This window comes from Mesoplodon densirostris, chromosome 8 (assembly GCF_025265405.1).
Source record: "Mesoplodon densirostris isolate mMesDen1 chromosome 8, mMesDen1 primary haplotype, whole genome shotgun sequence".
In the NCBI taxonomy this organism is placed as follows: domain Eukaryota; kingdom Metazoa; phylum Chordata; class Mammalia; order Artiodactyla; family Ziphiidae; genus Mesoplodon; species Mesoplodon densirostris.
In genome coordinates, this window is record NC_082668.1 from 71,099,824 (window position 1) to 71,125,874 (window position 26,051).

Below are 26,051 nucleotides of genomic sequence, written 5' to 3' on the forward strand. Positions count from 1 at the left end.
TAACAAAACACCTGGCATCAAGGTATCTACTCACCACCACTACCCCTGCTACCGCAACCACTGGAACCAAAGGGCTTTTCTCTAAAGAAACTGAAGGAAGTGGTAGAAGTTAGGGCAGATGGCGTGGCAGTTGACAGTCCACACCAAACGCTCTCTGTATTCTGCTGTTTAGGGGCACCAAACTATGAGGGTCCCTTGCCTGCCAGTTCCCCCTAGGTGAACATTGCTTGTAGAGAATCCCTATCTCTATACCAGAGCTCAGAGTGAACCTGGGTGTTGCTTTTTTCATTAATATGATAAGGCAACAGAGAAACAGAGGCATTTGTAGAAAGCCTGCAACATGAAAGAGAAAGAAGTAAAGAGATAAATTAACTTTAGAGAAAAATAAGAGAATTCAGGAAACAGAGAGAATGAAAAGTCTCTAAATGGCATCCTTAGATAGACTCAAGAGGATATTACATCCATGAAAAGTAAAACAATATGAAAAAAGGACAGAGGAAAAAAAAGAGCTCCTGGAATTAAAAATTATTGCTGAAATTTAAAAAAAATACAATGTTTATAAGAAAAGGTAAACAATAAAATCTTTCAGAAAATAGACTCAAAATAATACAAGGAGGAAAATATGTGAAAAGATTTTTTAAAATAATCAATCTAGCAAATATATTGTCCAAATAATGAGTTTCAGAAAGAAAGAAAATTAAAATCGGATGAAAAGACATATTATCAAAAAATAACAGGAGAAAATTTCTTGTAGCAGGACATGGACATTAAGATTGAAAGAGCTTAATAACATCTATACAAAATGAATGAAAAACACATAATCAGGAACATCAGTGTGAAATTTCAGAACACTGAAGATAAAGAGAAGTCACTAAAACTTCCAGAGGAAATACATGTGTATGTATATATATTTCATGTTCAAAGTCAAGAAGAAAACTCACATACACTTTTTCAACAGCTACTCTGAGTGCTAAACAACAAAACAAAGCCTTCGAAGCTGGGAATATGATATACAACCCAGCCTAACTATCAAAGAAACATGGTATCAGAATAAACTCTTCTCAGAGACTCAGCCTCCTAAGCTTTCTCAGAAGTTTTTGAGGATATTTGTCAGCAAAGTGAGGGAAGGGACCCAGAAAGGAGAGAAGCATAAGCTCAAATAAATTATGTATCCACGCCAGGAGAACAGTTGAAGGAGGTCTCAGAACACCAGCTGCCCGACAGTCCCACAGAGCAACCAGGACAGATGGGGAGAGGAAGGAGGTCGTGGAGGGATCACTGCAAGGGGGGCAGCCATGATCCTACAGAGAATAAATGATAAAGGGAGAATATGATAAAAATTGAGAATATACTAGAGGCAAATGAATCAAGAACCAAAAAAAGCACTTACACAAAAGGAAATGCCGTGAACAATATTTATATAATTGCACTAAGAGAAACACTATTATTGATTTTCAACCTTTTCAAGTAATCTATAGCCAAAGTACAGAAAACTTAGCTATGCTAATAAAATGTAAACTTACCTATGCTTATAGAATATTATGAGCATGTCAGTGTAACAATCGAATTACAAATGATAGAAATTGTAGTCAGGGGGAAAAGCTGTAGGAAATGGAGGGAGTGGGTAATACCTCAGATGAGAAAGTATGGAGCCATATGATATTGCCTTTGGATGACTAAGAAATAAAAAATTTTAATATATATTTTTCTTTCTTAGAGTTACAGAGGTTATGTTTGGAGGAAGCAAAAATAATGACATAATTATGTTTGGTAGGAGACTGGCATTAGTGATGGAGAATGTAGATAAGTTGTTGTTAACTTCTATAGATAAACCCTAAAATTCAGAAATCAAGATATAGCAGTACAGGTAAATTGTTTAGAGATACAGGGATAATTATCCAAAGAATAAAGGAGTTAAAAGTGGTTGCTAGGAGAGGGACTAGAGAAGGATGAGTGATGGAGTCAGGAAGGGCTTAATCCCTTTCATACTACACTGTAATTGACATTGTTGGTTGACTATCCCAAATCCATTTGCCCTTTCTTCCTTCTTGAGACTACCCTGATTTTGTCTGTATTCACTTGTACCTAAACTCCAAAGATAATCACATTTCCTTTGCTTGGGATCTGCCCAGCAGAATGGGAAAGGAAGGCTCATGGGGTGGAGGAGGGGTGTTTTTGAGAAAAGTGCCCCTCATTCCTTAGAGGGAACTGTAAGGACATATGCTGTATCCTCTTCCTGATGATGTTGCCATATGTGGATGAGACACTTAGGGCCAGTGAAGCCATTTGAGTGTGAGATGAATTGGAAAGAACACAGGTTCTTCATGACAACTGTGAGTGGCTGGATTAACCAGCCTTGAAGCCTACCTTCCCTTTGTCATACTGTAATATCAGATAATACTCCCCTTATTTTTTCAGTCAGTTGATTCAAGGCTTTTGTTACTTGCAGCCAAAAGTATCCAAACGGATACATAAAGCCCTCCTATATTATTTGATCTTATAAAGCATAAGAAAGTATTATATTAATTAGAAATAAAGATAAAAACCAGTGTATTTAACATTACAAGTTTTACTCTAAACACAAAAAGTCCTCCCTCAGCATTGTATAGTTTTATTTTATTTATTTTTTATACAGCAGGTTCTTATTAGTTATCCATTTTATACATATTAGTGTATACATGTCAATCCCAATCTCCCAGTTCATCCCACCACTACCACCCCCCCGCCACCATGCATCGCATAGTTTTAAAACATGTGTTTTTAAAAATTATCCAGTCGCAACATCAGCCAATGCAAAAGTGTGTAAAAGTAAAATGGAAGTCTACATGCCCAGGAGTCATTAACCATCAGCACTATGAATCTTCTCAAACTGTACTATGCATAGTTTTTACTGTGATTATGTATTTTACCAAAAAAAAAAGTTCATACTATATATACTCTTTCACAACTTGCTTTTTCACACACACTATGTCACAGATACAGTTCTCTGTTATGAACTTTTTTCTGACTGTAGAGATCTCTGCAGATGGACAGACCACAATTTATTTAACCTGTACCTTATTAATAGATATTTAGATTGCCTTCAGTTTTTACTAATACAACAAATGCTGCCAGAAACATTCAGACACATGCTTCTTTGTACCAGTATTTTTCTAAGATAAATTCCAAGATGTGAAATTGCTGGTTCAAAGGACACATATGTTTTAAATTTTAATAGATTAGAAATTGAAAACCCCCTTCCCCCCAAATGGGCTGTACTATTTTACACTCCCACTAAAAATATATGAGAAGTCATTTTGCCACATTTTTACCAACCACTGATATTATTAACCTTTTAAAATTTTAGCTCACTATTGTTTCAATTTGACTTTTTCTGATAAGTAGTGGAGTTTATCTTCTTTTCATATGTTTATTAGCCATGCATATTTTTATTCATATATTTACATTTTATTATCTTCCTACTTAGCTATTTGTGTTTTTCTTGTTATTTTGTGTTCTTTGTCTCTTACAAATATTCCCTTTATTATATATAATGCAAGTATTTTCTCCCAAACTGTTGTTTGTCGGTCTTTTAAGTTTTTTATTGATAAGTGTCGCAATGTTATGAGCCAGGGCTTTAAAGACTTGGGTAATAATATTTATTTGTTTGACCTTTCTTATTGTCTGCATTAAAAATAAATTAAAGCAATACCAAACTATTGAGCAAATTCTTATTGAATGCCCACTGTGCCCAGTAATCTCAGAAGACACTAAGGTAGAAAGACAATCTCTGATTATAAACATCATCCAATACACGGAAGAGATAGACCTGTTAGAATAAATAATTCTACTGCGGTAGGTTTTTAACATAACAGATGTTGGAGACAGGGGAGAAAGAATGCCTAAAACTACCTATGGATTGTCAGATAAGAACTCATAGAGGGGGAAGAATGAGTTTGCTATTTCTATGAGTTCTTAACTTTTTATACTGTTGAATTCTTATTATATACTAATAGTGTATGAATCAAATAAAATTTTCAACTTTTTAGTAGATTTTAAAAATTGTTTATTCTCAAATTTTTAATAAATAAATTCTTCAAAATTTATGTATCTTATTGCCATTAAATCATGTGTTTTTAAAGAACAATTGAATAATGAGTCACGTGAATGTGAAACACACAAAACTATTTCCTTTTTAAAGCATTCATTCTAATATTTCAATTCCTATTTTTAATAATCTGAAATCCTTTATACTTACAGAAATATGAACTGTCTAGCATTACTTTCTAGAAACAATTTATAAATGCATGTTAAAGGAAAATCAACAGCTCCTCCCAATACCCTACACAGCCTCTCCACAGACGTTTAATGGAGGAGATGTTAGAATGCTTCTTTTCAATCTTTGAAATCTTCCTTTGATCCCTACCCCTACCCCCTTCAACTTTGACATCTGTCTAGTCTTGCATCAGCTATCCCACAACAAACTCAAGATAAAATGGCGAATGCAACTGCTCATAATATCTCAATACCTCTTTCATCAGTTAGGGTGTTAAGTACATTGGAAGGCTAGTCTACCATCAACAAGGAACCATGAGGTATTGAAATCGTTTTCACATGCCAATCCTTAGCCCAGTTCTGTTCCTATGACCTTTATAGCATTTCTGATCCTTCTCCACCCCATCCCCTTCTCCCCTTATGGAAAAGTTCAGTCCTTTTTCAATATTCATCTGAAAACCACAACTTTCATCTCCAATGTATCTCTGGTACTCCATCCCAAGAAAGACAGAGCATAACCTCTGAATACGCTGAATTTTTAAATAATAATAATAAAAAGTCAAGGTAACTTGGCTCTACCTGTAGTTCTAAGCAATCAGAGATTTGTTTCTAAATAGCTCTGGGGGATTTCACCATATGACTCCTATTAATGGAAATTGCTGAGCTAATCTCTCCGTGTGACATTACAAATATTAGCTTCCCGTCCAACTTTGTTTGAAGCTTTTCTGTTATTTCTTTTGCTGTTAGAACAAGAACTGTAAATCTGGAAAGGATTTTTAAGATCAATCAAGTCAGTCTTCTAATTTTACAGATGAAGAAATAAGTTTCAGAGGTTGTTACTGACCATTAAATGGCTGTGTGATTTTGAGCAGTTTGATCCACTGACTTTAAAGACTGGCTTGGAATTTAGGAAAGATGTTTTTAGGCATTATCTATATAAAAGGTAAGGGGAAGTGAGGAAACTTGAAGCATAAGCTAGGTTATCTGAATTCAGTGTTGCAAGGGTTTTCTTTTATCCTACAAGCATTATTATTAATGGTTGTGTCCGTATTTGGAAGTTGTCCACTTAAAAGATTATATTATAGAGAACATAAGGGTCACCAGATCAGCCAGCTAAAGGTTTGTCATTATTTTATTTTTTTGCGGTACACGGGCCTCTCACTGTTGTAGCCTCTCCCACTGCGGAGCGCAGGCTCCGGACGCACAGCCTCAGCGGCCATGGCTCACGGGCCTAGGCGCTCCGCGGCATGTGGGATCTTCCCGGACCAGGGCATGAACCCATGTCCCCTGCATCGGCAGGTGGACTCTCAACCACTGCACCACCAGGGAAGCCCAGGTTTGTCATTATTAATCGGGGCTTATATGGCAGGACAATTTCTCTAGAGTATATTTTGTTATGGCTCCTTGAATAAAAACCCTGCAAGTTGCAGCAGCATCATAAAAATTAGATTTTAATAAGTTTTGGTTGAGTGGGTTTCCACTGTACAGATCACTGTAAACTCCTCTTGGACTTTCAGTGAAGTTAAACAATTCTGAATAGCTTTTGAATGAGTGATGAACAAGTCACAAGATGGGACAAAAAGCCCTGCTTGTATTTGGCATGCCAAAAATTCTTTCTCAATAACATTGCAATCCTTGCAATTTGCAGAAATTGAAATTCTTCTGCATTTGTAGGTTTAGTCCATTTATTTCAATCAAATGAAATGCCTGTTTTTCTTTTACGATATCATGTTTTTTGCTTTTTTACTTTAGTTTTTTAGGATAGAAGAAATAGGTTCTTTTTTATCTTTTGGTGATTTTTTCACAATTACATATTTTAACATATTACTAGGATTACACAAGCATATGGTGTAATTTACAAGCTATTATCCTTTCAAATATCTTCTTAGGTCGAGAAAAAACATTTGGCATTCATTCATGTATGATTCATGATCTTCTGACTTCGTATTTGTAGTGGCCATAGTGACCCAGGGCTTAAAAAAGCACAAACTATTTCAAGTCAAATCTGACTTTTATCTTTGTCTCTTAAGCTTCTATTCCAATTAAGGTGGAATACGGTGAAAAACAACAGTTCATACAGTTTGTTTTTCCTTAGGGAGGGGCAAATGTGTGACTAATTAAAAGAAAGCCAATCACTATTGCTGTTATAATTTCAAACCTAAAATTTTCTAGAAAAGAGATCCTTTCTCATGTATATATTTCTATCTGGAAAAGCGATTTTTCATCGAACTATTTTTTTGAGAAATGAGTGACCACTTACTTAAAGCCACAAATATGACAATTTCACATGTGGGAGGTTTTTTTTTTTTTTAAGATCTTAATTTCTCTCACTGCATAGAGAACAGATGACTCTCATTTCACCATATACTGGATTTTATCATGGTGAAAGATGATTTAATAATTGCAGCCTAACTATTCATGTTATTTCTACTTTGTACTTCCTAAGGAATAGCTCATTACATGACATCAAAGCCAAATCCTGCAATTAGGAAAGAGTTTATATTAACTGGATTTTGGAAAGAGGAAACAAAACCACTCCAAATTCTTGAAACAACAAAAGAGAAAACACAGCAAGAAAACAAGCCTTGGCATTTGCCCATCTCTTTTAACCCTTGCTCCTTCATAAAATAAAAACAGGTTGGAGGGATTGTGAACAAAGGGTCTTAATTGCAAAAAAATTTTTAGGAGTGTTTGAAAGGAAATGACAGAGTACATTCATTGAGCCTGGACCAAGCATGCTTGTCTCGTGTTTTTAGTTTTGTTCTCTTTAAATACTCATTTAGAATCTGAATTTAGTAATGACACTATGGGATTCTTTCACCTATGTTGTATAGAGAATAGTGGTGAACTCAGGACAACCAACCAACCAAAGAAACAGAAGCATATTCGGAAAAATAAGCTGTGAGGCACAGCTCATGCAAAGAAATCTCATCCCTGGGTTCATGTAAGCTTGGCGGGAAGAATCAACACGCTAAAGCTGGAGCCCCTGTGCTGTTAGGGATGAGCTTGGCTTCCGGCAGTGCCTTTTTCAAAGGTACAGAGATTTGTGGAGAGAAATGCACAGATGACAGGTGGGCTCTTCCCTGCTAAGTGGGATGGACAGAGGGGGTTGGCACAATAGCTTGCAATATTCGAGTACAATGATTTTTGTTTCTTATAAAGACGGAAGCTATTCTTTTTAAGCATGTGGTTTCAACGGTGCATGTTTGATTCATGACTAAGAATTCTTTTCCTCCATGACATATTAGCACCCTTGTATAATTAAAAGTTTCCTTCCTGAAACTTATATTGGGCTGAATTCTGTTTTACCAAGGTAGTGAATATGGCATGGACCATTTAGGTTTAAAACTCATCAAAAATGTGGAAATTTGAGATGTTTTCTCCAACTGTTTGTGGGTGGACAAAACAATTACATCTTGAATTTAATACAGTAAAAATCTCTGTCCTTCCTCTACAGTTTGCAGGCATTAGATATAATACTGGTGTGAACAACTTAGAGAATTCTTAGTTTCATCTCCACGTCAATCTTGTCAGAATGACAGGGGTGTGTAAGCTTAGTCGGATTTAACTGGATATGAACCTGAGCACATATTACACATGCAAGTCGAGTCTTCTTTAACCATAAAAGGCATGAACATAAATTCCAAAGCTGATTCCACAGTAAATGACATGGGATGACAATATTACTTCCCTTTGTGGACCTGTTTCTCCTGCTGTAAGACAGAAAACTTTACCTCTCTTGAGGCTTGTCCTTGCAAGCCCATAAACATTTACCTGTCTAAACTTATAATTAAAAAATATATCCTAATCCTTTAGCAAGTAATTATATTGAGTATTATTTACCCTTCGTAAGAAATCCCTTAAAGATCTAAAGGGTGATAGCCTCATCAACTTTTTTTTTTTTTTTTTTTTTTTTTTGCGGTACGCGGGCCTCTCACTGTTGCGGCCTCTCCCATTGTGGAGCACAGGCTCTGGACGCGCAGGCTCAGCGGCCATGGCTCACGGGCCCAGCTGCTCCGCGGCATGTGGGATCTTCCCGGACCGGGGCACGAACCCATGTCCCCTGCATCAGCAGGCGGACTCTCAACCACTGCGCCACCAGGGAAGCCCATCATCAACTTTTTATTGCCTCCCTTGATGCATTTCCATTTTTGGAAGTCTCCCCTTACTTTCTGCTTTGACATACAGGAACACAAAAAGAAATTCAAAGGAAGGTACCTTGAAAGAAGAACTTCATTAAATCATTATCAAATTAGAAAAATTACATACTCAAATACCCCACACATGTATAATAAGATAAGAGATACATGTGTTTGCATGTTTGAATGAGATATACAGTCTTGGCAAGTGTAAATATGTATAGTTTCCTCATACAACATAATTAGAGAAAATTACATATTTAGCCAATTATTCTTCAGAATAATTTTCGTCATAGTTTCCTTCTCCTGAGCTACAATGGCCTTGAGGACCCACTGCTACCTTCCTTTTCTGCAGTCTCACCCTCGCCCACTCCCCCCTTCTGCTCTGCTCTACCATCCTTCACATTTTATGCCTTTATGCAGGGCCATCTCTTTCCTCCTCCTCCAGTTCTGTTCATTTTCCCAGATCCTTCCAAGTCTCAGATACTGGGCAAGACTCCAGCTGTTTGTGGGTGGACAATACAATTACATAGAAACTCTAATAGAAACACAGAAGACTCCCTGTCTGATGTCATGGATGGCCCCAGACCTCTGCTGGTTCTCTGCATCTGTTTGTCCCTCGGTCACAAAGAAGAGAATATGTTATCACTCTAGACCAGAATTTGGTTGGCAAAGAGTCCTTCCATTCCAATCCACTGGCTTACGGGAAGCCCGGTGTAGCCAAACCACTTCTTTCTAGAGTAAGTCCATATCCTTGCAGGCTTTGGAGAGACACATTTAAGGCTAAGCTTGTCTTGCATGTCTGTCCTTAAGTGTAGAGCAATATGGGGAAGCTCAGCTCTGTTGGTACAAGCCTGAGCTCTAATGCAGGCCCTGGGAAATCCCAGGGAGTGTGCCTTTAATTTGCAAGTTAAAGGCACACACCTAAGCGGCAGAGCCTGCTTCTGCCCCAGCAGCTACTCAGCAGGCTCTCTCTGCAGCCTGGCAAGACCTGGGAATTTCAAATTCTGCCATCAGTTCTCTAAATACCTACCTCAGCCTTGTTCGAGTAGATACTGAGTATGCAGACAGCTCTGCTTTGGCTCAGAAGATAGAGTCAAGGTGGGGATTTCTCACAGATTTCCCTGTCTCTCCCTGTTTCCACTTCCCTGTGAACCCACAGGGGCAAGGTTGAGGCTCCTATGCCCCTATGACGATGTTTCAGCCATTTTTAAAAAATCATTGCTCTCCTGAGGAGCCTTTTAAGACATGTTTTTCCTAATAAATTAGTAAGTTAATAAAATTTCCCCCATGACAATTTAATACCATAGATATACCATATATCCGTTTATGTACTGTATGTATCTCTGTGTTTGATACCTAACACAACTTAGATGCTTTTACTCCCTGAGAATCAATCTTCACCTTTTGGAGGTGATACTCTCCCTATCCAAATGTGTGCTCTTTGGATTTTCTGTATCGCTGACATAGGGCTGACAGCTAACCAAGGTCTCTTTAGCCTTTAGGTCATCTACCTGTGATAGCTGCCTGTGTACAACATTCCACTTCATTCTCTCAGCGGTAGTTTATTTCATGAGTATCCTGCCAACATTAGGAAGAACCAGCAATCTGCGTAAGGCTGTTTCGGCCAGAGGTCGGGCCTTTGTGGAGATGGGGGTGGTCCAAAAATGAAGTCTGTATAACATTCCTGTGGAGTTAACCACTGCACTAGCCAGAAAGCATTCCCCTGATCTCAGGCTGATTGTTGCCTGGTTCTTTATCTAAATACCCAGAGATACAGAGGTGATGCACAGCACATGCATTGTTTATGAAATATTCCCAGTGGAATAAGGATTGATGCTGGAGGGGGGCTAGTCTGCGTGTCTCACACAGGAATGCTGGCTGGGGGCCTGGGGTGGGAGGGTGAAAAAAGAAATGGTATAGGGCAGCCCTAGTGAAGAGTAAAGTGATGGTTGCCTCTGCACAGTGGTCCTTCTGAAGACCAAGGACTAGGCCTCCTCTTAAACCTCCACTTTGCACTTGCTCTATACAATGCTTCTTATTTTCGAGACACAATATGGTCAGGGCTGCATTTTAGGAAGCTCAATCATTACTCTTTAGAAGTACATTTAATGATTTTCAATTATCCACAGATTGAAATGCATTATTAAACTAGCATTTCAGGCCCTCGGTTGAATGACCATACTCATTTATCTGCTACTTTTCTCTGACCTGCAGTCTACATCCTCTGTAACACCAGCTTTAAACTCATTATGACCCAAATGCCCACTTACATGCCTTTACTGTTGCTACGATCTCTTTGTAATAGGCTCCCCTCCTCTTGCCACCTACTCAAATCCTGCCCATCCTACACCTTCAAGGTCAGCTTCTAGAAAACAATTTCTGTTTTTTCCAAAAAGATATTTGGAAATTTGGAAGATATTAATTCTTCCTGCTTCAAATTCTTACTTCATTCCCTTGCACCATCACCAAAGAGGAAGTTAAATGACAATAAAAGGGAGAATAAGGTGTTTAGCCCCTCTACTAACCTGTAAGTCCACTGGGAACAAGGATTCAATTATATCCATCTTTGAATCTTATACAGTGACTAGTGCACGTACTGAGAACACAACAAAAGCAATGAATGTCCTGTGTTGATTCTGTTGTGTTGTTGCTTCTGGGCCAGAATAGGGAAGCAACATTCCCCCTCTGTAATGGATAATGAGACCTGAGCTGGCTCCAACAGTAAAGAGACACAGATTCATTTAGGTAAGCAGAGAGGAGGGATGTTGCTGTCGTCAGTCTCTTTGTTTTGTTTGTTTGCTTTACTTTTTAATGTTTTCATTGAGGAAAAAAGAATTGACATGACCAATGGACCATATAACCTAGATGGTTTTCCCCCTTGTAGCTTAATATCTCCTGTTAATTGCAAAGCTAAAACTAGTCCCTTTAACTGGAGCTGATGGAGATCATTCACATGGTGTGCTGGTTCCAACAACCCAACTCAAGGAATCATTCATTTCATTTGCTTTTATTATTTTTTCTCAGATCATCTTTTTTTGGGTGGTCTCCCTGTTGTTCAGTCCCCTCAGATTATTGAAAGGTAAACAATGTAGCTAGATGCAAAAATCTAGCTTTTATTATTATGTGTGTAGAAGATACATGTTGTTTGTGATATTTTTTTCATTCTTTTCAAAGACAAGTCATATCCAGAATCCAATGAAAAAATTGAAACAGACCAGAAGACATTGTTGAGGTGAAAGTCATTGTGTGCTTGGGATTCAACAGCAAAGCAGTGGAAATTTGAAGTATAGCGGGTTTTTTCTACACTTCTGGTAACCATGGGGTTAGCAGAGTATCTTATATACGAAGCTTGTGGGAAGGAAAAACCTTGGAAATTCTTCTACTGAAGAGTGCCTTAAGCCGTGCTCTGACACATGAATCATGGGGTGGAGTTTTCTGTCAACACTCTTTGCTGTGTCTTTAGAACCAGAAAAGCCAGTATCTGCCTGGTTACTGGTGCTGCCACCTCTGCTGGAGAAGAGCATTGTGACGGTGGAATTTTTCTGAAATCATTTGTATTTTATTTATGTATTTATTTATTTTTTTGCAGTATGCGGGCCTCTCACTGTTGTGGCCTCTCCCCTTGTGGAGCACAGGCCCCAGACGCGCAGGCTCAGCGGCCATGGCTCACGGGCCCAGCTGCTCCGCGGAATGTGGGATCTTCCCGGACCGGGGCACGAACCTGCGTCCCCTGCATCGGCAGGCGGACTCTCAACCCCTGCGCCACCAGGGAAGCCCCTGAAATCATTTTTAAATAGTGGCATGTGCCCAGGAACACTCAAATGATATTTTCGTCACAGGTATCTTTTGGACATATTATTGATATCCTGCACTATATAAAACGACATTTGGAACAACTTAATTTTTATTCTTAACTGAGAGAAGGAGAAAATATTCCGAGACATTCTTTTAGCATCTGAAAATGTCTAGGTGTTGTGTATGATGGAACTAATGTGCTTCTTTTGTTAATTTTAATTCAATATTATCTTCAATATTCAAATCTTAAAGTAGCTATATATAGTTATATATTATATATGTTAATTCAAATGATTTGTATTGTCCTTTTTCTCTTTTGTGGAAATCATCATTTTAGATCACTCTTTTTCTTAGAAAAGCAAAAGTAAACATTTTAGTATACTAAAAACATTCTAGAAATTACTAAATTAGCTCTCTTTAATGGTTTTTAATCCATTCAAAAGGAAGAGGGTATCAGAGAAAAGTATATGGCTAGATCGTGCCAACCAAACTACTTTTTTATTTACTTATCTGAACATTTTATCAGAAATCATTTTGTGTTTTCTTTGCTCGCTATAGTTCTTTGAACAACTGCTTCTACATTTATTAACACAACTTCACTATACTTCACTCCCCCATAAAAATCAAACAAAATTAATTTATAAAAGTCTTCTTGGGACCTCCCTGGTGGTCCAGTGGTAAAGAATCTGCCTTCCAATGAAGGAGACACGGGTTCGATCCCTGGTCGTGGAACTAAGATCCTACATGCCAGGGGACAACTAATCCCACGCGCCACAACTACTGAGCCTGGCACCTCAACTACAGAGAGAAAAACCCACATGCCACAACTAGAGAGAACCCCACGCGCTGCAACAAAAGATCCCCTATGCCGCAACCAAGACCCGATGCAGCCCCAAAATAAAAAATAAATAAAAGTTAAGCAGAAAAAAAGAATTTCTTTTTTCTTCTTTTCATGTATCAATAGATTCCGTTAGATTTTTTCCTTCACTGGCTCTTCCCTTTCCATCATACCTTGACCAGTTTTCTTTGTTGCAACACAAATACATGTTCGTCTAGGACACCGTAATGATGTGTCCTCACAGGGTATCTTAAGTCCACTTTTCCCATCCCCCAAGTGAAGGTTCCATACATGACAGTCTTGTGTTACCATGCAGAGACAGGGGAAATATACTAGTTTTCTTAATCCACCGGGCTTATTCTCCCTCCTCTCAATCTCCCCCCCACCATACATATACAGCTAATATATACAATATAAATATCTAAAATATATATAGCTAAAATTATAGTATATTATATATTAGTAATATATTATATATATTAGCAATATATAATAAAATAGTATATATTTTATATAACATATACTATAATATAGTGTATATATATTTTTTATAATATATACTATATTTTACATGTATATATAAAATATATATAGCTAATACTGGTTTCAGTCTCTTGCCTTCTACATGGCTTGTTTTATTCTCATATCCAGTCCCCTTTAGCTCGGACTGTCTCTTTTGTCCATTTTGCCCCTGCATAGTGGGCATACTTTTATTCAGGGGCTGGGCTAGTTGACTCTGGTACCCAGTCTAGGATCCTACACATAACCAGGGAGGGAAGGCAGGCATTTCTTGCTACTGATTCTTCTACATTGTCTTCCACTCTCACTAGTCACTCACTGCCACACCACTGGACTCTATGAATCCACTCTGCCTGTGAACATTGAATATTAGAAATAGCTCCACCACCCCCATAATTTTTAATTGGCCCTGCTTCCTTGCGACATTCACACCAGACTGCAACAATGTCCATAATACCTTTAAACACCCAATTGTCTTCATAATCTATATTCATCTTCCCAGCAAGACTGCGATTTCCTTGAGGACAGAGAAAACAACTGATTCATCTTTGTCTGCTGCCCAGCGCTTCACTCGGTGCACGGCATGCATATCACCTATGTCCAACAATGGATGAATGCTGAGAGTTTCCTCTCCTTTTCCCCACTCAATAAAAAAGCCTACTATTGTTATCACATTGAAACCACTGTGGGCTTATTATAGGAAGTCTTTAACTTATAAATTGGTTCTATTCCAGAAAGGCTGTATGACACAGAAACCCATTGACCATCTCTGGAGGTATTAGTCACCAAGATGCTGTGCTGCATAGGGTCCTATGACTGTGGTGAAAGGACTGTGTAGAACTGCCTTCTGGGAGCTGGCGGCCATGGAACAGTGAAGGAAGGAAAAAGGGAATGAAGACAGATTTCTGCTACCAGGTGTGGCTTTGTCCAAATTCTAAAGTAGATAAAGGTCATTTGAGATATTCTTCCACATTTTATTTTTTATTATTTGCAACAGTCTCCCAAATCGTGCTGTGCTTTCCTTACTCACCCCTGCATCCCACCTCCACTGTGACTTACTCACCCCTACTTCCCACCTGCAGAGTCACTTTTTGCTGGTCTATACCTTCCCTGTAAAAGCTCTGTAGGAGTGGGTAATGAGAAAGACTAGAAGAGGAAGCTATTTTTAATGAGAATGACATCAGCTTTGATTAAACTAATATCCACTAAGGTTGGAATATCTAATGGCATTTTTAATTCTTCTGTTATTCGCATTTTGATGTCTTGCCCCACAGCAAAGTATATCAGTTCCTGCTTTTCTCCAAGTTCATACCTTGCAACTTTCTCACAGCTCTGCTTGCTTGTTTATTGCTGTGGTCAGTGCGTGTGTGTGTGTGTGTGTGTGTGTGTGTGTGTGGCGGGGGGGGGTGTCTATGTGTTTGTTTTGGCAGAATCAGCAGGGTCTTTAGCAGGCGGGAAAAGACAATACTGAAGAGAGAAGATCGTACTGGTTCTAAGTGTAGGTCATTTGTAAATCAGGTGTTTATCACCGAACAACTGCTTAAACATCTAAATATCCTTCATAACAGCTATGTTATGAATCAACATTTTTGTATAAGAGTGAATGGGGGGTTCTGTGGAATTAGTGAGCTTGGAATTCCGTGAGCCTGAAACTCTGATCTATGACTTTGTGCTCAGAAGTCAGGAATGCATAGTATGTGGGAAGTGCTGTTGAGGCTCCGGACCCCTTTGGGGCTCCATTTCATAGTCTTTGCAGCTTGAAAAAATAATCCACTGAAAATCTTTGGTGGGGAATGTAGCCTTCAGACAAGTTTTCTTTATTCTTTTGTGATTCTAGAAATTTGATTATATCAATTAGGGAGAGTTCATATTTCCTAAATGTCCCCAGGGAGTTTCATGTTTTATGCTTTGGTTATTCACATACAGCTACGAGTGTGAACAAGCCTCAACCATCAGAGAACATCCCCAGCTTCTTTGAAGAGTCTGTAAGAAAAGAATGCTCTTCGGGTCGATAATATTTGATGTAAAAGGAATCAATGAACTGCAATGGTGGTGGCCTCCATTGTTCTCCTTTATAAATAATGTAAATCTCTATGTATAGAGAAATTTATATAACATATGAATATATATATATATATATGTTACACACAAATTTATATGTAGGATGAAAAGTATATACAGCTGAACAAATATATCAACAATCACAAATATCTGTGTTATAGTGTTGTGTATATTTACACACATAATATATATATATATATATATAGTTCTATGTAGACAAACTGAAATATGGCTAATGTCTGAAGCACAATGATTATGTTAACATTAGAAGTTTGAATATAAAATAATTTACAGCCCTGTAACCAACTCCAGCTCCTAGCTCCTCTTCCCAACAAAGGAATGTGCTGGGAAGTGGCTGACCCGAGCAGCTGTGTGACTGAGAGAATTCCCGGGACCCTCGTGCCCTCAGCCCTGTACCTTTAATCCATTTGAAGTTGGATTAAAGTACGGGTTGGTGTATTATCGTATCCTGTTGACATATTCCTCCTTGCTCAGATGACAGCCCTCTGTGGCCTAAAATGGCAGACCCCTTCTGTAACTATGTTTCTCACTGTTGTTTTTAATCACATTTTCTTTGGTTAACAAATATTTATCGAAGGTCTACTATGTTCAGATACCACGATGGGGAGATGTTCCTCTTGCCTTTAGGGAGCCCATCATCTAGAGAGAGTTATTGCCTTGTATATGTGTCTATAACTTTGTATGATCACTGTGTGTTCAGGTTTACAGATTTAGGGGCTTTTTGTAAAGGGTATTTATGTGCAGATGTAGTGAAATATAAGAGAGTTATATTACATAGTTATTTGCAATGAATTGTAAGTGCAGATCTAGGAAACAAATTAAGGAAAAAGTCACTGCAATGAGAAGATAAAGTGTATCTTATAAACAAAAAAATAAGAGTTTTAGTCTGTGAAGAAAATAAAAAGCCAATAATGTGCATTTTTCTGACAGTGATTGATGAGTTCCCAAATATCTCTAGCCTAAGTTATTAAAGTTAAATAGTAAAACAATATATCTTCATAAATCCTTGTGTAACTTTGACTTTATAACTAACTACGTTATTGATCAAATGTGGTTTCCCTTTTCTAAGGAAAAAAAGCCTTTAAAAAACCTCATATAGCTTATAGGTGTTCAAATACTTTGTAGAGGGTAACATTTTGATGAAGAAAGTGAGAATAAACCAGGAACATATGGATTACATTTACCTGAAAATGTGTAGACTATTTAAAAGGTTATAAGGGAAATTTCTGGCAAAAAATCTCCCTTGATTTGGAGTACGAAATATATCTGAAAAAGACACAAAAGGTGGGTAACAGGAATATTTAATATACAGAGTCTGCAAGAAGTTGAATTGCTTTCCAATTAAAAAATGTCTAACTCTATTCTGGAAATACACAGCCAAGTCCTGTAATGACTGGTCCATGCTAAAAACTCAAATGTGTGTGAAATTTGGGGAGTGACCCAAAGAGCAGCCAGTTGCAGAATCTTGCAAATATCACCCTGAATAATACAGGATTTCCAACATGTGACTTGGAAAACCTCTTACTAGTAGCTGGGGAGTATATACATTGCATGCGTGCATGCGTTTGTGTGTGTGTTAAACATCTTCTAGCAACATGTTTTTGGAAATGGAGCGTTTGTATCCCAGTAATTCATTGTCCTATCACTTTTTATGATGCATTTGCATGAATTTCATTCGCAAGTGTAAGGTTACCTACCGTTTGTACCTAGGTCACATGTATAATAACTTTCCTGAGAGATTGGTGCAGGTGTGCACAACTGAGCCTTTGAAGGGGATGAGGGAGGAGACTTGGGCACGCTCTTCCTCCCGTGTGGGGACGGTGGAATTGTTTGTGGTTATTCTCTCATCTCTGCTCTACTCTCATTCACCAAAAGCCTATGTAGGAGAGATTCCAGGGTTTCTGAAACCAACTTTTCACCAGCCAACTGCTGGAAAGTTCCTCACAGCAGGATGATTATACGTGCTCTGCAAATCTTCATCGAACCGAAATGCATCCCCTTCTGTCTGCCATTTCCTCCTAGACAGGAGGAGGACACTGATAAGTTCCAGCAGTGACTGGAAAACAGAACTATTCAGGAAACAGACCAAAAGTAGAGTGGCACCACAGTGCTGAGTGGTCCTCAAGCCTGAAGTGGTTTGTGGGTACAACCAGGGAAGATCAGGTAATCGGGGGGTGGCTCAACACATGGGCCTCCTGACTGAAGTCTTCCATAACTTCCAAATGTTTCACACTTCAGCACTGTACCCACGTCTGGCCCTAGACCTCAAGGGATTGCTCTTGTGGTCTTAACATTGAACTGAAGCCAAATGGAACTTGGAATCTCCCAATTTGTTGCCTCCATGACCCCCGAGAGCCAGCAGCCTCCCTCCGTGCCCCGGCTCCTCTGAGAGCCACAGCTTCCGGGAGCTCATGATGTGCAGAGTGGCTTGCTGACCATGAGGGATAGAGCTGTTTCCACACTCCAGTCGAAGCCTCTACATGCAAATTCTTCATTTGTGTGAGTATTTCTCTTTTGTTAAGTACAATCTGACCTTCTTGAATGATAATGATAACCAGGACATTTTTTTGACAATGCCAAGCATGAATCTCTTTCTGTTTTTCAGAAATTGTACATTCTTTCCCCAGAACACCGTAAGCTTTCTGATCTTATAACACAGTTTTGGAATTTACGAAACATCTGTCTTGTTCTTTTTGCAGCCAGAAAGTACGGAGAGGGCCTGATTGTTGCTTTGGCTCCATGGTGGAGCTGGCACCACAGCCCTTGAAGTGCAGGTGAGAGCAAAGCATAACTTTGCTCCCCACACACAGATCTAGATCTTTCTTCACCCCAGCGTCACTGGTGGCATGTGCAAATCCTGACAGAGGAGTCTGGTAGGTAAATCCCAGAGTTTCATGGCAACCATATCAAGGGCAGGATCTCTATAAGCACCAGGCAGTCAGGCCACCCTTCCCAAACGCTCCTGGGCATGTGGGCACGTGTATGGCCAGGGAATTCCTGGGCCCTGAGCTTTGGCACCACCTAGAGCACTGCATCTAAGGTGATTCTCTCCCCGTTCTCCCTGACGGTCAGCCCCAGAAATGCCTGCAGGGGGACAGACTCTTGGCCTTGGAACGGCCTGGTCTACCAGTCTCATAAAAAGGGCAATGCTGGAAGGGTCACACGATTCTGTGAGATTCTAGACCCATCTTCCAAGCCCGCCACTTCTCCACCCCATTCTCTATCCATGGCTCTCAAAGTTTTTTGACTTGGTTCCATAGAAATCTCAGCCCAGCACAAATACACCCATATGCACTGATACATACACTATATGCAATAGAAACAATAATTTCACAAAACATTACTTACCATTGCATGCTAATGTATTGATTTTCTCTTCTATTTGATTTTTATCTTTTTCTTTCAATCCTTGTCATAACCCACCAAATGCATTTCAGGAGCTACAAATAGTCACAGCCCCATGCTTTTGAATAAAGTGCTCTATATGATGTGGCTTGTTTGCTGTTAGAAAACAGTTTAATAATATAGTAATGATAGCTGTGATTTATTTAGCATCTACCACATGTCAGGTACTGGGCTGGGTGGTTTACACACATTACCTCTAATCCTACAATACCTTTGCAAGGTAGATGTTATGCATAGATTACAGAAGAGATATTCAAGTTTAAATAGCTTAAAATATTTTACTTCAAATATTTAATTTTATAATGCAGTTCGGCTTTTTGAAATATTTTTATTCAAAATGACAATATATATGTGTGTGTGTATAGATATATTGAATATATACATGAACACATATACCCTATAAAATAGTGAATGAGCTCAGAAGGAGGTAGATTACATGTGCAGGAGAGGCCCTCTGAGAAAAATAATCCAATGAGCTTTGTGTAATAATTCATGAAATGATTTTTAGGCTTGGGCTAGTGCAGCTATAAAAGAAAAGCTTGTCCTGTGCCATCTTGTAAAATTTTTGTAGGCTAAAATTTTTCTCTTTCTGGAGAGAAAAATTTAACATATTTGTTTTTGTCTCCCTTAAAATGTTATAAATTTTTTCTTATAGCTTATATATAGAAGTGAGTGTGCTACCCAAACTTGTCTCAACATATTGCCAGCAAACTATTGATAATTATCAATACAATGGAGAAATGCACCAGAGAGTCGATGTTATTCGATCAACCGGTCTCTAAACACTTGGTTAGGCTGATCATTCTCAACAGGAAATGATTCAAAGACAGCGATATTCACTGCTGCTGTTTTTGTTCCGTTTTTTGGTTTTGTTTTTTATTGTTTGTTTGGTTTTTTTGCGGTACGCGGGCCTCTCACTGTTGTGGCCTCTTCCGTTGCGGAGCACAGGCTCCGGACGCGCAGGCTCAGCGGCCATGGCTCACGGGCCCAGCCGCTCCGCGGCATGTGGGATCTTCCTGGACCGGGGCACGAACCCGCATCCCCTGCATCGGCAGGCGGACTCTCAACCACTGCGCTACCAGGGAAGCTCCTGTTTTGTTTTTTAATCTACTTAATACCATTGGTTCTGAAGAGTGAATCACAGTGATGTTTAAAGATAGTTTATCTCTCTGGACAGTACAACACTCCCAGGCTCAAGAGTCAGGCTGTGGGATGACAGAGGAAAGGCACGCCCTTCGTGGATGTTCCTCACTGTGTCACTGGCTCCTGGCACTTGTATATCTATGTTAGGTTGGATGTTATCAAATGCATTGCTTTTCCACAGCCTTAATACTTACCATCTATTTATACTGTGGGATTATTATAGTTTGTAGTTGACACAAAAAAGAAACAAGCAATCTGTCTGGATTGTTCTTTATGCCCTAGAACAAGCCTTCTTGACCAATAGCCAGCAGAGCACAATCAGCTCTGAATCTCCAGCCAAATACTAATTAATTACCTTATCCCTCTCCTCTCAGTTCAGAGCTTTTCAATGACAGCTGAACTCTACATTCTCACTGACAATCAAAACCAGCAGTTGTCCCACCTGAACACAATCTGCAGAACCAAAAACCACAATATGGAAGCTGCAGGAATTTTTTGATCGTTTTCCTCTGCCTTTTTTTGTGGAGGTGGGAAATATAAAGAAACCAATCACGATTAAATGAGAAAGAAGTTACACATACTAGCTTTTTAGGGAACTTTCAACACTCCATGTTACTTTTCAGGAACAGGAAACCATAAAGGCCAATTCAGATCTAAACATCTGTGGGCTAGGATCCAACAAAGGATCAAATATGACAGAAGAGCAACAGAAAAGAAGTAGGTCCTGCCTTAGTGAAATAAAACACTCCTCAGAAGAGAGTGGTAAAAATGCTACTTAGAAAAATAAGGCCAGCATGGATGCAAGTAAATTCTTGGGTATAATGATCTTAATTAAAACATCTGTAAGAATTTATAAGGAGTTCACCTAAAAACAATTACAGGGAGTAAATAGATAGTGTCATCATCAGCACATCATCAGCAATATTTTTCTAAAAGCCTAATTGTTATTTATCTAGAATTCCTGTAGTAGTGATAGTTTGATGATGTGTAGGAGCCCACATGTGCTTATTCACCTCTTGACTTTTGACTTTTACAGTTGTCCCTAAAGAACTACTTAGAATGGCGACAGTCAAAAAGTTAAAGGATCCTGGACATACCTTTAATTTTACATTCTTGGAGTTCCCTTGTACTTTTTTTTTTTTTTAACAGGAGAGGAATCCTAAAATATTTTTTCATTTGTTTATTACACAGGCTTCCTTAGATCACAAAGAAATATTTTTAATCTTCTTGCCTGGTGTCAATCACATTGTCCTCTTTTCCTTGGCCTATGGGAATCTCTTTCTCCTTCATCAGGGACTTATAAGGACAAAACTTCTCTTACTTATTCAGTGACAATCATAAGACCCCAAGAAAATCATAAGTCATCAAGTACACAGTTGCTGGAAGGGAATCTGACAAATTTTAAGAGGATATTAAACAACCATAAGGCCATCCATTGGCAACTTGTGATGAAATGAGATGAATAGTGGCCCTCAACTTCCTGGGACAGAAGCTATCTAAAGAAGCTTAGAAATACTACCCAAGGCATGTAGACAATGACTGTTGAAGCTCATACAGGATAGACTCCAGTTTTGATTGTAGAGCCCTACCTACATTCATTCACTCAAAAGACCATTCAATGAAAGTAAAATTTGGATCTTTTCTTGCCAGTGATGCTGGAATGGCTAGGACCCCCGTGAAAGAGCAGAGAACTGGGTAATTATCTATCAAAGCTCACCTAGACGTTACACACCTCAGGGATATTTTTTAACTTAATGGAATTTTTTGGTCTTTATTACCTAAATGATTTTTTTAAGTTTCAAAAGTTAACTCTAGCCATGTGTACATTTTGTCACTTCTCTCACGAAATCACTCATGAATAGCTACATGACTGTTTCATGTAATATGACATCATGCAAATAAACCAAAGCATATTTTCTGAAATACTACATATGACAACAAAAGCCAAGACATGGCTCATGTTCAACAATGGGTTCTACTTCAAACATTTGGCTGAAGGAGAAAAGAAATTACAAATTTTTTAAAAAGCTGGGAATATTTTTACACGAAACAGACAGCAGTTACCAAAATCATAACTTTTTTTGTTTTGCTTTCAGCATTGCTGGGTTTTCAGTACTTTTTTTTTTTTTGGTCACACTGTCTGCATTTTAGACACAGGACATCAGATAGCTAAAGGCAACATCCCTCACTGACATTACTCACGCGAGGTCTTGTGATGTGCAATAACCGAACTCATGGTCAAAACAAAAACAAGTTCATGATCCTCAAAACCACGACTTCTAATTATTTCACACAAGTAGAACATTGCAAAAAGGTATGCTGGTATCTTAGTGCGACAACAGCATTCAGAACTAAAAGTATTCTTTCCAGATAAGACGTGTGAAATGTGCATTTCCTAGTTTCATTTTCTCCTGATCTTGGGGCAGATGTTTGAGGTGACAGGAATCTTTAGTCATAAGATTTCCAGATGTGAGTTAGAAATACTGAGTCTTTCTGATTTCCCATTTAACCACTGGCTTCACCACTTTAGCCCTTGATTTCTTTATCTATAATTGAATGCTGTGAAAAAGACAGTATCTAAGACTGCTTTCATTCTACATTTTGGTAGTGTATGATTCTTTCAGAACTTGGTTGTGAATTCTGTGAGTGTTTGAGAAACTTTAATTCACTAAAAGAAGTACGAGTTTAATTCACTCACTAAGTTGTTTGCCTAAATGTATTAATCTTTGTGCCATGATTCTTAACATTTTCACATTGCGTATTGCATGTTGCAGATATTAGTTCAGTGATGCCATCCGGGGAAAATCCTTGTTTCTGCATGAGGCAGCGTCATTGACTAGCAGCCACAGTTTCCTGTGGCCTTCAGGTTTTGCCTTAAGATTTCTTAGAAAAGGAGCTGGTGATAAATATTTCACAGTCTAATTAGAAAAGGTAAGATAATTTTTACAAGTTAGATATCCTCTCTAATTTACATCTCCGAGTAACTGAGGAGTGACTAATGTGAAAGCAAATATTATTTCAATACATAAGTTTATTTGTACCACACTTCCAAGATGCAGATTAATGATAACACCTTATGAGTTGGTGTTAGGACATTATAGCCTTAAATATCATCTCAACATTTAAAAACACATCCTCCTAAGTATATCTTTTTTAGTTTAAGCTTATGTTCAAAGGAAGAGAACTTCGTTTTGTTTGTTTTAAATCTTGTAGTTATTTTAATAGATGTGTTTACACATATGTAAGGGAGAGAAAGAGTGAGAGGGAAGAAACCTTGTTAACTTAAAGGAAGGTTAGGGCAGGGAAGTTGAATGAGGAAAAAACAAATTCATCATTGTTTGCAGCACAGCCTTACACATATATTTCAGATAATTTTAATTTCTTATATTTATTCCACTCATGTGAATATTGTTTTCTAGTCACTCTGTTTATGTCTATACAAACTAGCTAAGTAAGAAATTAAGACTTCCTATTAAATATGGTGGGGTGAATTTCTAACTTTATCTAAACTCTCTCCCAAAGCCCTACTAAAAAGATAATAAAATTTTTAAAAAGGCATAAACAGTGCTGGGCTGGAGCCAGCTCTTACCTGGTGTCAAGACACAATTGTTAAATATTCAGGACTCTTACAAGCCATTGTTAAATTATTGGTAGCTTGAAAACAGTCATAGTGTGAGTACACACCACTAAAATGAGCGAATGCTACAAAGTAGGGCCTTTTCTTTCTCCTCTTTCTCCTTCGTTTCTCAGAGAGCCATTTACCAGCACATCACTGAACAAACCCATCAGGAAAGAAACCTTCAGAGAGCGAAAGACAGGAGATGGGAGTTATCAGTATGAATCAGAAGCTAGAAAGCTGATGTTTAACTGGTAAATGACTTAGTTGACTGAAAAAAAAAAACAAACAAAGCCTTCAGTGAGGGAAAGTCTACCCTCTCACCCCAACCCCAAAAGTTATTCAATGCAGAAACTCCTGGAAAGACTTATGAATCTGAGACCTCAGTTGCCTGTGAAAGCAGAAGGGCAAAGTGGGGCTGAAAATAGGAAGAAAGTTTATTAAAAGAGAAATTGGATCCTTAGATCCAGCACTACACCCAGCCAGGTAATAACTACTCCCATAACCTGAAGAAGATGGGAGAGGTTAAACAAGACAGATATAAACTCTGGTGCAACAGTGGTGCTGAGAGTGAGTCCGATGAGCTGAAACCAGGGGAATTAACTGAGAAGTAATGTACTGAATGGAGATACCCAACCTCTCTTCTCCTGCTCAGCTTCTAGGATGCTGAGAACCAAGTATGAGATTGGAGGACTAAAATCTAAGGAAACTACCCTTAGGGATGGTGGGTAGTTAGTGATGCTCAGAGTTGGGGATCTCCCAATAATGGCCTGTTCCCTGCCAGGTTAGCCTGTGGTAAAGCCCACAGCTGCCTTCACCTTTGTGAAAACCAGAGTTTCTAGTCAAAATCTTACTCTTAAAAACTTTACTCTTACAATGTCAAAGGACAACCAAGAGTCAACAGATATTACAGGAAAGACTTAAGTAAAGGAAATGACCAAAACAACTAGATTAAAAAAAAAAAAAAGAATCTGAAGGAAATAGAGACAATGTAGAGAGTAGGAAAATATTTTAAAATTAATTAACATTTTCAGAGCTATAGAAGAAGATATTACATCCATGAAACAAGAGCAGCAGGCTATGAAGAGGACCATACAGAGAAAAAGGACAAAATCTTTGTAATTAAAAATATGTTAACATAACTTAAAAACTTACCAGGAAACTTGAAAGATAAAAATAAGGACAAATCTCAGGAAGCAGGACAACATAAAAGTAGGAAAATTAGAAAAGTTAAAAAAGATATAGGAGAAAGTCTAACTTCTGAATAATGTTAAATTCTAAAAAGGGAAAATGGAACAAAATAGAATGGGAAAATTGTCAAATAAATAATAATGGAATATTTCCTAGGATGAAAATGAATGGATTTTCAGATTGATACGGTCACAGAATCACAGAAAAATAAATTTTAAAATACTCAAATAAAGGTACATGGATGCAAAAGTTCAGCATGCTAGAAATGGAAGATTCTAAAAGCAACTGGCAAATAAGGAATAAAAAAGTCACTTTGAGAATCAAAAAGAAATATTAGAAAATATAAATAATAGACCAATTCCTTGGAAAAGCTTCAGGAAAATTATTTTCAGACTATAATTCTATTTTAAGCAATATTAACAAACGAGTATGAGGGTAGAAAAAATATATTGTTAGTTGCAGGTAGAAAATAAATATTTTTAATTGCAAGGCCTCAAAATGATACCTCCCACATACCATGTCTTCAGAACTATTGGAGGGTGTGTTTCAGCAACATGAGGGAATAACACAAGAAAGAGGAAGCTAGAGGCTTCAGGAAACAGAGTTTCAGAAACAGAAAAGAGACAGAAATTCCCAGGACATTGATGAAGAGAAGTCCCAGGACAACAATTGCCCTGCAGGCTGGTAGAGAAACTAGTTGAGAGAAAGAGATTGGAGGGCTCCAGATGGAATAACAGATATGTCGGAATGCCTAGTACACATTTGGAAGAGAGTTTGGGGATGAATTAGCCATTGATAGGTAAAAAAGTAAATAAAGGAAAAAACTGGAGTAATGCTTAAGTACAGGGAAAGCATGTTATACAAAAAGAAATGTAATCATAATTAAGAACATTGTTCATTAATGGCTAATATTTCCACTGTAATAACAATTTTGCTTTAACCAAAAAGAGTAGTGAGGGTAAAAGGTAAGTGCACCTGCTTTTCTGTTGGGGTTAGGAATAGAATAGATTGAAAAAGCTAAATTTTTAAATTTCACAGTAGCAAGTCAACAGATAACATCTACAAC